This window comes from Oncorhynchus kisutch, linkage group LG16 (genome assembly GCF_002021735.2).
Source record: "Oncorhynchus kisutch isolate 150728-3 linkage group LG16, Okis_V2, whole genome shotgun sequence".
NCBI lineage: Eukaryota > Metazoa > Chordata > Actinopteri > Salmoniformes > Salmonidae > Oncorhynchus > Oncorhynchus kisutch.
Window position 1 is genome coordinate 26,431,404 of NC_034189.2, and position 14,064 is coordinate 26,445,467.

Genomic DNA, 14,064 nt, shown 5'->3' on the forward strand with positions numbered 1-14,064 from the left:
TAAGTACAATGAGTGAAATTGACCAATGCTGATGGTATAAATTTAAAAAATATATATTTTATTTCACCTTTATTTAACTAGGCAAGTCAGTTTCAGGTAATTACTTTTTGAGGTTTTGTTCTAATGGCGGCCAAAGACTATTAGATCCTCATCTATGGCTATCACCCACCCCTGGTTTCCATGTCAAGAGCTCATTACCTCGAGGGCTCAGTGTCACCAGCCTGGCTAAACTAGACTGAATGCTGCAGACACCATAGTTTCATTCAGTCTGGTTTAACCAGCCTATAGCAGCTTCACAGGATTATCAGTCAAATTTTTATTTATTTATTTTATTTTACCTTTATTTAACCAGGTAGGCAAGTTGAGAACAAGTTCTCATTTACAATTGCGACCTGGCCAAGATAAAGCAAAGCAGTTCGACAGATAAAACGACACAGAGTTACACATGGAGTAAAAACAAACATACAGTCAATAATGCAGTATAAACAAGTCTATATACAATGTGAGCAAATGAGGTGAGAAGGGAGGTAAAGGCAAAAAAGGCCATGATGGCAAAGTAAGTACAATATAGCAAGTAAAATACTGGAATGGTAGTTTTGCAATGGAAGAATGTGCAAAGTAGAAGAAAAAAAATTATGGGGTGCAAAGCAGCAAAATAAATAAATAAATAAAAATTAAATACAGTTGGGAAAGAGGTAGTTGTTTGGGCTAAATTATAGGTGGGCTATGTACAGGTGCAGTAATCTGTGAGCTGCTCTGACAGTTGGTGCTTAAAATATCAATGAGTCACTCCTAAAGGCTCTGCACTAGCAGATCTCAGCCATAAGGGATATGATTATAAACTATGCTGAGATAATAGGTAATCTATTTGCAGAGGTTAGACAGTTATTTTACTCTGTATTTACACTGTGTCGGATTCCGTGAACCATTGATTCAGTGTCATAAGCCCCCTAATACCACACCCTGTAATGGAACCTCCATGTCTATTATCCTGCCTGGTAACATGATCAGCTACTGTATTCAATGCTAGAGAAGATGAAAAATGACAGCAATAGATAAGTAATCTGCTCTTTTATGATAAGGAAAGGCATTCCGTAAAGAAAAAATATGGAATGACAAACTGGGGCATGAAGTACAAGCTACATCAAAGCACCCAAACTGTAAGATTTCTTATGTTGTTAGTTGTTCCTCACCGTATAAATTGCAAGTGTCATCGTATCTAAGCCTCTCCAGAAGCAAAGGTGAACACACATGTTTATTAAGTAGTTTGCATCATATTGGAATATCCCATTACACAGGGATTGGAAGGTGTTTTTTGAGGGGAGCTTTTCCTACGACTACCCTCCTGACTCCTAAAGTTCCTTCCTCAGCTCCTTAGGATGTTGTTGAGCCCTTTTCTCACGCTGTGCGAATCCAAAATGTGATAAGCCGCCATTGGTCACTGCACACATCTGGACATGAGCGGACACCATGGGACCCTGGTAGACCCTTCCAGTGGCGTTGTGGCGAGACCCCTGCCTGTGGATAACCTCTCTCCGTTTGATGCTCAGGAAGCCGGGGCCCTGTTTCTTTTTCCGTGGTCAGTAGTGTGCGTCAGAGCAGTGGCAATAGGAGTCAGGAATCGGTAAACGCTGTTATATTTTCCGCACATCACAGAGCCTCTGACACGTAGCTACCCCAGATTGTCCTGTCGGCTAGCCTAATCTGGTGTTTTTCCTGGTTGCCGTTTGGTCTCAGCAGAGGACTGTGATGATCAGTGGTTGATGTACAGAGCCTTTCTGAAGTATTCATAACCCTTGATGTATTCCATATTTTGTTGTGTTACAGCCTATATCTCATTTACATACAGTGGGGCAAAAAAGTATTTAGTCTGCCACCAATTGTGCAAGTTCTCACACTTAAAAAGTTGAGAGAGGCCTGTAATTTTCATCATAGGTAAACTTCAACTATGACAGACAAAAATCACATTGTAGGATTTTTAATGAATGTATTTGCAAATTATGGTGGAAAATAAGTATTTGGTCAATAACAAAAGTTTATCTCAATACTTTGTTATATACCCTTTGTTGGCAATGACAGAGGTCAAATGTTTTCTGTAAGTCTTCACAAGGTTTTCACACACTGTTGCTGGTATTTTTGCCCATTCCTCCATGCAGATCTCCTCTAGAGCAGTGATGTTTTGGGACTGTTGCTGGGCAACACGGACTTTCAACTCCCTCCAAAGATTTTCTACGGGGTTGAGATCTGGAGACTGGCTAGGCCACTCCAGGACCTTGAAATGCTTCTTACAAAGCCACTCCTTCGTTGCCCGGGCTGTGTGTTTGGGATCATTGTCATGCTGAAAGACCCAGCCACGTTTCATCTTCAATGCCCTTGCTGATGGAAGGAGGTTTTCACTCAAAATCTCACGATACATGGCCCCATTCATTCTTTCCTTTACACGGATCAGTCGTCCTGGTCCCTTTGCAGAAAAACAGCCCCAAAGTATGATGTTTCCACCCCCATGCTTCACAGTAGGTATGGTGTTCTTTGGATGCAACTCAGCATTCTTTGTCCTCCAAACACGACGAGTTGAGTTTTTACCAAAAAGTTATATTTTGGTTTCATCTGACCATATGACATTCTCCCAGTCTTCTTCTGGATCATCCAAATGCTCTCTAGCAAACTTCAGACGGGCCTGGACATGTGCTGGCTTAAGCAGGGGGACACGTCTGGCACTGCAGGATTTGAGTCCTTGGCGGCGTAGTGTGTTACTGATGGTAGGCTATGTTACTTTGGTCCCAGCTCTCTGCAGGTCATTCACTAGGTCCCCCCGTGTGGTTCTGGGATTTTGGGATTTTTGCTCACCGTTCTTGTGATCATTTTGACCCCACAGGGTGAGATCTTGCGTGGGGCCCCAGATCGAGGGAGATTATCAGTGGTCTTGTATGTCTTCCATTTCCTAATAATTGCTCCCACAGGTGATTTATTCAAACCAAGCTGCTTACCTATTGCAGATTCAGTCTTCCCAGCCTGGTGCAGGTCTACAATTTTGTTTCTGGTGACCCACCAAACCGCACTTCTTAACACCTGCCTGCTTAACCGAGAAGCGAGCCGCACAAATGTGTCGGAGGAAACACCATTCAACTGACGACCAGAGTCAATCTGTATTTAACCAGGCAAGTCATTTAAGAACAAATTCTTATTTTCAGTGACGGCCTAGGAACAGTGAGTTAACTGCCTGTTCAGGGGCAGAACGACAGATTTGTACTTTGTCAGCTCGGGGGTTTGAACTTGCAACCTTCCGGCTACTAGTCCAACGCTCTAACCACTAGGCTACCCGCACCCTGCTCAAAGGGATATTCAATGTCTGCTTTTTATTTAATTTTTACCCATCTACCAGTAGGTGCTCTTCTTTGTGAGGCATTGGAAAACCTCTGGTCTTTGTGGTTGAATCTGTGTTTTAAATTCATGACTGAGGGACCTTACACATAATTGTATGTATGGGGCACAGAGATGAGGTAGTCATTAAAAAATCATGTTAAACACCATTATTCCACAAAGAGTGAGTCCATGCAATTTATTATGTTACTTGTTAATCAAATTACTCCTGAATGTATTTACACTTGCCACAACAAACGAGTTGAATACTTATTGACTCAAGACATTTCAGCTTTTCATTGTAAATTAATTTGTAAAAATTTCTACAAACATAATTCCACTTTGACAATTTGGGCTGTATTGTGTGTAGGCCAGTGACACAAACAACTACATTTAATCTATTTTAAATGAAGGCTGTAACGCAACAAAATGTGGAAAAAGTCTAGGGGTGTGAATACTTTCTGAAGGCACTGTATTTTGTGTGTGTGGGGTTAGAGCGATAGGAGCGGCTCGCTGCACACTGGAGCTTTGCCAACCCCCTTTTTGTTTGGGCATGTTAAAGAATGTGGCGCTTTGTATCTCTTCTATTTGTTTTTCCGCACACTTGTCAAAGACCTGCCGGCACCCCCCCTTGCACCCGAGCCGATTCCTTCCTCATCGCAGGCTTTAATTTCTGACTCAAATCAGACACTTTGCACACTAAGTAGACGATGGAAGGCAAGCACAACACAGTTCACAAACTTCTGAGATGACATGGAGCGTTTCTGTTTGTAGTGTCTGTGCGTTTCTGTGGTCTGTGTATGAATGCATTGCAAATGGTGTGAAGGAATGCTTGTGAGTATATGCTAGTTTGTGTACCGATGACATGTGTGTGCAAAGAGTTGAAGGTGCTCCCATATGTTAGTCTAAGGTTTTGTGTTTCCCCCTCATATCATAGGCTGGATAGCGTAGTTCTGACATCTACTTTGTGGGCGTAGCAGGAATGGTGAGGAGGAATGAAGACAGAGGAGGGAGCGGGAGTAACAGAGAAATAGAGAGGTAGAGAGAGGGAAAGAGGAAGCAAGCCACAGCAGCAGCAGAGAGAGAGATCGTTTGAACTCTCAGTAGCTGTCAGGATCTTGGGCGTTCCTGCACTGCCCCTGAGTTGAGCTCTCCCTGGCTGCAAACACACACACACACCGCAGAGCGCGCCTGCGGATGGACTTGTTTACACACACCGGGCGTGTGGAGCTGCAGCAGCGCTGAAGACAAGCCAAACACACACGCTGCACACAGCCCCATACATGGAGAAAACTTTAACTCTCAACTCTGTAAGTCTTCTATCTCATTGAGCATGTGTATATATTGTTCGCTCTCTCTTCTCTATCCATCCCTCTCTCATCCGTTTGCTTTCATACAGTAGCTCATGCTTATTGAACAGGAATGCTTATTGAACAGGAATGCTGCCTGTGCTGTGCTGTGGTGTCTTCCAGTGTCTCCCTGACAGCTTTCATGCCTTCTTTGGGCTCTTTCTCTCATATTTGAGTGTTTTAAGTGGCTCACAGTGGTTAGCTTGTGTGCTCCTTCAGAGGAATGTTTTGATCAGCTCCAGCCTCCAACGGAGCTCGCATGTGTGGCTATGTGACACACTGTCTCGTTGTATACTGAGATACTGTCCCGCTTCCTGAATCCTGGGACCGGGGACACAAACTGAATTTAAATCAGGCATCATACTAAAAGGGTTTTGTGAAGTGATTTTTCTCGTCGTTGATTCTCATGAAGCGTTCATTATGAACTGTTGACTGAGCGGCGCTGTGTTTGGGGTCCCTTGGCTAGTGACCCATTTCAAATGAATTAGTGTTGTTTGGAGGAGTGAAGCAGAGTTTTGGTGTGGAGGAATTAGAGTTGGAGACGTTGTCAACCTGAAATCAGACCCAACCTACGTGGAGAACATTACAATTTTTAGGGTTGCCTATAGCCACTTGAGTTGAGTTTGAACTTGATGTGGTTGTATGTGGTTTTGCCCTGCCCCTCTCAGTTTCCTATAACATTTTTACTGTGATTCACCCCCTGCTCTGAGACAGTCTGTCCGTTTTGTCTTAAAGGAACCTTTGTTAACATTACTAGTACTACTGGCAGTGGTGGCACATGTGTTTTTGGTATATATGTTCTCATCGATCTATTTTTGTTTTAAAGCAACCTTTATGAACATGTAGGCTATGTTGTTGGGCTAGATGTTCTATTCGAATCTAAATGTATCGGATACGAGCCATATATAGAAAATGCCTAGTATGTATAGTATACAACTGGATTGGGTTTGGCATACTGAACAAAAATATAAACACAACATTTAAAGTGTTGGTTTCATGAGCTGAAATAAAAGATTCCAGAAATGTTCCATACGCACAAAAAGCTTATTAGCTTGTTTACATCCCTGCTGGTGAGCATTTCTCCTTTGCCAATATAATCCATCCACCTGACAGGTGTGACATATCAAGAAGCTGATTGAACAGTATGATCATTACTCAGGTGCATCTTGTGCGGGGGACAATAAAAGGCCAATAAAATGTGTAGTTTTGTTACACAACACAATGCCACAGATGTCGCAAGTTTTGAGGGAGAGTGCAACTGGCATGCTGACTGTAGGGATGTCCACCAGAGCTCTTGCCAGAGAATTAAATGTTAATTTCTCTACCATAAGCCGCCTTCAATGTCATTTTAGAAAATGTGTCAGTACGTCCAACCGACCTCACAACCGGAGACCATGTGTAACCATGCCAGCCCAGGACCTCCACATCTGACTTCTTCATCTGCAGGATAGTCGGAGACCAGCCACATGGACAGCTGATGAAACGGTTAGCACAACCCAATAATTTCTACACCAACTGTCAGAAACCATCTCAGGGAAGCTCATCTGCGTGCTCGTCGTCCTCATCAGGGTCTTGACCTGACTGCAGTTTGGTGTCGTAACCAACTTTTTCAGTGGGCAAATGCTCACCTTCGATGGCCGCTGGCACGCTGATTCATCTTCATGGATTAATCCCTATTTCACCTGTATTGGGCAGATGGCATTGTGTGGGCGAGCGGTTTGCTGATGTGAACAGAGTGCCCCATGGTGGTGGTAGGGTTATGGTAGGGGCAGGCATAAGCTATGGACAATGAACACCATTGCGTTTTATCCATGGAAATTTGATTGCACAGAGATACTATATTCTGTAATCCCAGTCATGTGAAATCCATAGATTATGGTCTAAAAATGTTTTTTTCAATTGTCTGATTTTCCTATATGAATTGTAGCTCAGTAAAATCTTTGAAATGGTTTTGTTCCATTCTTCTTCAGTGTATGATGCTGATGTTGAGACTTGAAAGGCGGTGCAGAAATAGTGTGTTCTTGGGGGGATTAGCAGTCGAAGGAAGAGCACGACACGCTTTTATCTCGCTGACATCACAGAGCACCAGCGTCGGAGTGTGGGTGGAACGAAATGTGTCCTCGGGCACAGTATTATGGGATGTAAAGAGCAAGCGGCCTGACATTTTCTAAATCTCTCCACAGTGGTGTACTTTTTTCTCCTCCTGCAGAGGTTTCATTGCATTAAATATGCCGCCTCTCTGCCCACGGACCTGAAAAATGGCTAGCTGCCTTGGACTGTTACGTTAACATGGCCAACAACTTCGGATTAATATAGCTGCAGAACTCAGAAGATGGAAACTCAGTGACCAAACAACCAGATGTGAAAGTGGTTGCTGGCTTCGCTGTTCGACCACCTCGTGACCATAGAAGGAAAGTAACATCTGACCAACCGAGGGCAGAAATACAGTACTGTGTACTCCCACACTTACCAAGTGTTTGGGTTGTTATTATACATCCAGCTCACAGCTTAATGATGTCATCACCGTCATACCAAAACCATTATATAATTTGTCAACAACATCTAGCTAACTGCCTGGTGGGAAAGATGTATACCTATCTAGCCCTCACCACGACCAAGCCCACTACTGCTACTGCTAACACCATCAACCCCACCAGCACCGCCACTACCAGCCATCCCACGACACCAAGCCTCTCTGGCTCCCAGCTTCTTAATAACACAACTCACCTGCATGAGGACCTGCAATTTTTTTTCCGGAGACAAAGAAATGGTTTAAAACTTCTTCGGGATCGTTGTCCCTTCCACAGGACGGTTGAGCTAACGTAGGCTAATGTGATTAGCATGAGGTTGTGAATAACAAGAACATTTCCCGGGACATTGACATATCTGATATTGGCAGAAAGCTTAAATTCTTGTTAATCTAACTGCACAGTCCAATTTACAGTAGCTATTACAGCAAAATAATACCATGCTATTGTTTGACGAGAGTTCAACATTTTGAACATGAAAAGTTATTAATAAACAAATTAGGCACATTTGGGCAGTCTTGATACAACATTTTGAACAGAAATGCAATGGTTCATTGGATCAGTCTAAAATGTTGCACATACACTGATGCCATCTAGTGGCCAAAATCTAAATTGCACCTGGGCTGGAATAATACATTATGGCCTTTCTCTTGCATTTCAAAGATGATGGTACCATTTTTTTTTTACAAAAGAACAGTTGTTTTTTTCCTTGTATAATATTTTACCAGATCTATTGTGTTATATTCTACTACATTCCTTTCACATTTACATAAACTTCAAAGTGTTTCCTTTCAAATGGTACCAATAATATGCATATACTTGCTTCAGGGCCTGAGCTACATGCAGTTAGATTTGGGTATGTCTTTTTAGGCGAAAATGGGAAAAAAAGGAGGTAATCCTTAAGAGCAGTGCCACACCCCCTCTGCATCCCTCTGGTTGATCCTTTATTAAAATGTTAAAGCCAAGAATGAGGAATCTTGTATTAGTACTTCAAAGCGTTTTGTTGATGAGGCGATGCTGGTTTGCTTTTCTGAAAGAAGTTGTATCAGCTCCTGTTTGTTTCTCCTTATGCTTCTGATGTTAACATGTAAAACATTTGTTAGAGTAGCTATCTGGCTTGAAATGCAGTTAGGCTATAAAAGGTGTTTAAGAGTTAAGAGTTAAGAATGTCGCTGTGTTTTTTTATGCTCTCCATGACTCTTAAAGGAAGGCATTGAGTACTCTGAAGCTGTTTTTAACCTCACAAAAGAGGAACTTAACAACAATGTGTACACTGCAGCAAAAGTATTTTTAAATACTCCCCTGATAGCCACTATATACTGTCCAACCTCAAGAACACTCTCTCAAAATCTGGTCACTGCTTTCACAGCCAACAACTGCCATACCAAATATAACTGTAACACAACAAACCACTCGGGAGAGTACTAAGGGACATCCTCAACAACACAAACCTGAGCATGCTCAACATTGATGAGCCCGCACACATCCACTCCTCTTCCACCTCCACTGCAGACATCCTTGGCCTTGTCCTCTGCTCCCCTGACCTGGTTGCTAAACTCCTCAGCTTCTCCGTCAGTCATGACGTGGGAAGTGACCCCCTTTCTGTCCTTGCCTCCTTTTCCCTCCAACTTCAACAAGCACCTGCAAAACAAAGATACAACTACAAGAATGCAAACTGGGAAAAATTCCTCATCCAGGCCCGAAAGAGACTATTTCTCTTACCACCAAGTCAACAACTCCCACCACACATCCTCAGCCTTATCAAGCAGAAGAGAAATGTCTGGAGTGATTTTATCAGAACAAGAGCACCAAACTTGAAAACAGAAGTTAACTGGCTACAGAATCATATTGTACATCAACTCACCCTTCATAAACAGAAACAGTGGACTGCCTTTTACCACCAGCTAGATTCAGGCACCAAACCCCAGACCTTCTGGTAAAAAATCTAAGGCATTAACGGAAACAAAACCAACGATATCATTCCTGTGTTGAAGTCCCAAGACCAACTCATAGAAGTTAACAAAGCAATACTATTCAGAAACCACCTACAAAATGTCCACTCTTACCCCAATGACCCTTTCTTTGACCAAGAATGGAAAAGCAAACCTCTCTCCCGACACCAGTAGACCCTACTCTCACCCGATCCCTCAGTATTTTTATTTAAAAATGTTACCCCCTTTTTCTCCCCAATTTCGTGGTATCCAATTGTTAGTAGTTACTATCTTGTCTCATCGCTACAACTCCCGTACAGGCTCGGGAGAGACGAAGGTCGAAAGCCATGCGTCCTCTGAAACACAACCCAACCAAGCCACACTGCTTCTTAACACAGCGCGCATCCAACCCGGAAGCCAGCCGCACCAATGTGTCGGAGGAAACACCGTGCACCTGGCGACCTGGTCAGCGTGCACTGCGCCCGGCCCGCCACAGGAGTCGCTAGTGCACGATGAGACAAGGATATCCCTACCTGCCAAACCCTCCCTAACCTGGACAACTCTAGGCCAATTGTGCGTCGCCCCATGGACCTCCCGGTCGCAGCCGGCTGCAACAGAGCCTGGGCTCGAACCCAGAGTCTCTGGTGGCACAGCTAGCAGTGCGATGCAGTGCCTTAGACCACTGCGCCACCCGGGAGGCTCGATCCCTCACTATTGAAGAAACTAAAATCCATCTGAAGAAAATGAAAAACAAAGCATCTGGGGAAGACAACGTTGACAGCACACTCATCAAACAAGCACCCGATAAATACCTGCCCCTCCTTTCCAACCTCTTCCCCTCATGTCTCACCCACGGCCATTTCCCCCTTCCTTGGAAATCTGCAGTTGTTATAATGATTCGCAAACCTGGTAAAGACCCATACAACGTCACAAGCTACAGACAAATCAGCCCCAGCAGCCATGTTGGAAAGCTGTTTGAGAGATTACTCACCCAAAGACTGAGCAGCCACACTGAGGAAATGGGCCTTCATGGATTCCATCAGGCTGGCTTCAGAAAAACAAGATCAACCACAGATAACATTCTAAGACTTTCATAAGACATTATGTGGCATAATGGGCTGTGATATCAACTTGCAGACTCCAGTCTTAAACTATGACCCTCCATCAGAAACATAATCACCAGCTTCACAACCACACAATTAAAGGTCTCCACAGCAATAACACACCATTTACCCATGAAGCAATTGGTCCCACAGGGGGCAGTCTTAAGCCCACTACTCTTCCTCTTATACATGTCAGACATCTATTAACCCCCCACCCACCATAGGTCAAGTCTCACAGTTTGCCGACGACCTCTGCTACTGGTCCAGCTCCAGCAGTCTATTCAAGAGATCGAGACATGGTTTAACATGTGACGCGTAAAGTTGAACCCACAAAATACCCAATGTGTCCTCTTAGACCTCAAGCTCTATAGCGAAATAATACAAGTTTAAAAAGAGGCTAAATCCCATGGCATCACATTTCAGAAGAACATGCACTGGACAACACATAGAGCGAACATAGAGAGAGAGGGATGAAAAAGACTCAACCACTTAAAAACCCTGTGCAGAAGAAAATATGGAGCCCCATCGCAGACAATGTTGAAAGTTTATATCAGCTATATAACAGCCTCACCACAGCAGATTAATTGGCTACAGACAATCCAAAAAAATAGCTATAAAAATGGCCTATGGACTACCAACCAGTAATAATTTCACCCACAGCATATCTGGACACACAATCAAAGACAATAATTCAGTCATAGGTCAGAAGCTAATTAACAAAGCCATCAATAACCCATCATTGAAGGAAGCTGTGGAATAGGCCGACTGGACCACAGACACACCCATGTCCAACATGCTGCCTGGCTGAAAACTGACCCAACATATCCCTCTATCTCTGACATAGCCATGCACAACTGACTCCAATCATACATTGCCATATTTTATTTTATAAAAAATAAAAACAATATGGATAATATTTATTACCTTTTTTTATTTTTTATCTATCCAATTTATTGATATCTAACCCTTCCCCCTACCATCTACCCTTACCCTTATCCGGGTTCATATCCTCTACCACCCCCCACCCAAACCCCATCCCTTACCCTAACAAGGGTTTCGTATCCTACACCCCCCCCCCCCCCCCCCCCCTCCTCGTAGTTACGTGCTTTTATCTTTTATCCTAATATAGTTTGTTTTAAATAAAATCATGTTGGGAAAGAACAATAGTTGAACATATAGTCAATTGTTTTCTCAACAGCACCTTTAAATCCATTTAGGCTGGGTGGATGCCTTGCTTTGACCACACCCTCCTTCCTTGCTCCTGGTCTGCCTTGCTTCTCCCACCCATCCATGTGTTTATATGGACAAAAAAGAGCAGATGCTCTGTCCAATCAGGCCCAGTGTCTAGTGTCTCAGTATGTATTGAAGCAATCCCTCCCTCGGCATCTGGAAGAGCAGATCCATACCTTTTCTTTCTATTTTAATAAAGTTGTTTATCCCCTCCCCCAACCCAAAAGCCTTCCCCTAAACCGGGTCTGTATCCCATCCTCATCCCCAACCCTTCCCTTAAACATTTCCTCTAAATTGAGTTTGTATCCTATCCTATATATCTTTATTTCTGTGAACTACAATGCACCCCACCCTTGCCCTTGTTGCCCAACCCAAAACCTCACCCGGAAACCGAGAAGAGTGATAGAAGAGGGGATGAAACCCTTAGCTGTCAAGTACCAAGGTTTGTTGTTGAGATTTATTGAATTACTTTGCGACAGTCAGCTCACTGTTGTCCCATCTATCTGTCTGTGTTGGACAACCTCCTATCAGGGATTCAGGAAGTCTCTGGGAGTGAAGCAGTGTGATTCAGCTCTAAGGCCATCTACGCTATTTACCTTCCTTGCTTCCTTTTACTATTAACACTTTCCTTCATACTGATTTGTTTGCAGTACATCCCTTGCCAAGCATATGGAAGTTATTTAATGAAGGGAAACCATGGAACTAGAACTCTGTTTATCATCAAAGGAAACAGTTTAGACATGTCCGAGAGAGAAACTGGTAAACTTTTATTCTTATAAAATACAAAATTAACCTCACACCTGTGACTGTATTGCACGGGCATGTTTCCGCACATCCCTGACATTGGGTAAGAGGTGGTGTCATGTTTCAAGTAGTGTGGGAAAAGAGAATGTGGTTGTTCAACAATGCAGGGAATTACTGCGTTTGTTGGTATCTTTGGCCTTGTGTTGGCAGAGAACGTTGAGAAACGGTGCCAAGGTCCTGTCTCCTTAACACCATGGATGTAATTAACACAGATTGTTGTTAGACCAGTTTCTCCCCGATGCTATTGTGAGAGCTTTGCTATGGATTTGCTTTGGCAAACTGAACACTAACATTCCTTCTCGGGAGATATTTCAAAAACTTTTCAACCCACATCAATGGACTGAAATCTAGTATGTAGGGTATATAATGTTTGCCTTTTAGCAGATGCTTTTAGCCGAAGCGACTTACAGTACTGCATACATACTTTTTCAAACCGACGATCCTGTTGTTACAAGCACCGTGCTCTACCAACTGTGCCACAAAATCATGGGCATTAAAATGGAGTTTGTCCCCTCACAGCCCACTCTTCTAGGAAAGCTTTCCACTAGATGCTGGAACATTGCTGCGGGGACTTGCTTCCATTCAGCCACAAGAGCATTAGTGAGGTCGGGCACTGATGTTGGGCGATTAGGCCTGACTCGCAGTCGGTGTTCCAATTAATTCCAAAGGTGTTTGATGTGGTTGAGGTCAGGGCTCTGTGCAGGCCAGTCAAGTTCTTCCACACCGATCCCGACAAACCATTTCTGTTTGGACCTCGCTTTGTGCACAGGGGCATTGTAATGCTAAAACAGGAAAGGGCCTTCCCCAAACTGTATCCACAAAGTTGAAGTCATAGTATCGTATAGAATGTAATTGTATGCTGTAGTGTTAAGTTTTCCCTTCACTGGAACTAAGGGGCCTAGCCCGAACCATAAAAAACAGACCCACACTATTATTCCTCCTCCACCAATCTTTTCAGTTTGCATTATACATTCGAACAGGTAGCATTCTCCTGGCATCCGCCAAACCCAGATTCTTCAGTCGGGTTGCCAGATGGTGAAGTGGGATTCTTCACTCCAGAGAACATGTTTCCACTGCTCTAGCATCCAATGGCGACCACTGCAGCCGACGCTTGGAATTGCGCCTGGTGATCTTAGGCTTGTGTTTTCATGAAGCTCCTGACAAACAGTTATTGTGCTGACGTTTTTTCCAGAGGCAGTTTGGAACTCGGTAGTGAGTGTTGCAACCGAGGACAGGTGAATTTAACATGCTACACGCTTGCTGTTGATCAAAGCAGCAACACCTGTGGTTTGTGCTGTAACGTGCAGCACATGGAATGTGGTCATGGTATTTCCAGAGGTGCTGGAGGTGAATTTTGCCCCTAAAAGGGGATCAGCTTACTCTCCCTATTCCCCATAGGAGGTTAAGCGAAAACTGCCTGAGATCATCACTGATCTAACATTCTATACCTGGCAACAGCAGAACACATTGCAAGGATAGGTGGGTGGATAAAGGATGTATATAAATATGAATGCTTGGATTACTTAGCACCAGTTTGTTAGATTTATTTCTTTGCATTTTTTTTTTTTACAGTGGGCCACAACTCTCTAGAAGGAAGATGTGTGGGTGGTTCAAAGGATGGATAGCTCTGCATGTGGATGGAAAAAGAAATGGTGGAAAAAGTACCCAATGTTCATACGAGTAAAAGTAAAGATACCTTAGTAGAAAATTACTCAAGTAAAAGTGAGTCACCTCAGTAAAATACTACTTGAGTAATAGT

At 43.4% G+C, this 14,064-nt stretch overlaps 1 protein-coding gene across 2 annotated transcripts in view; it reads left to right on the top strand.

Moving 5' to 3' along the window:
* LOC109906262 (regulator of G-protein signaling 12) overlaps positions 1–14,064 on the top strand; it is a 68,457-nt gene that overhangs the window by 8,867 nt on the left and 45,526 nt on the right. The gene's annotated exons all lie outside the window — the stretch shown is intronic.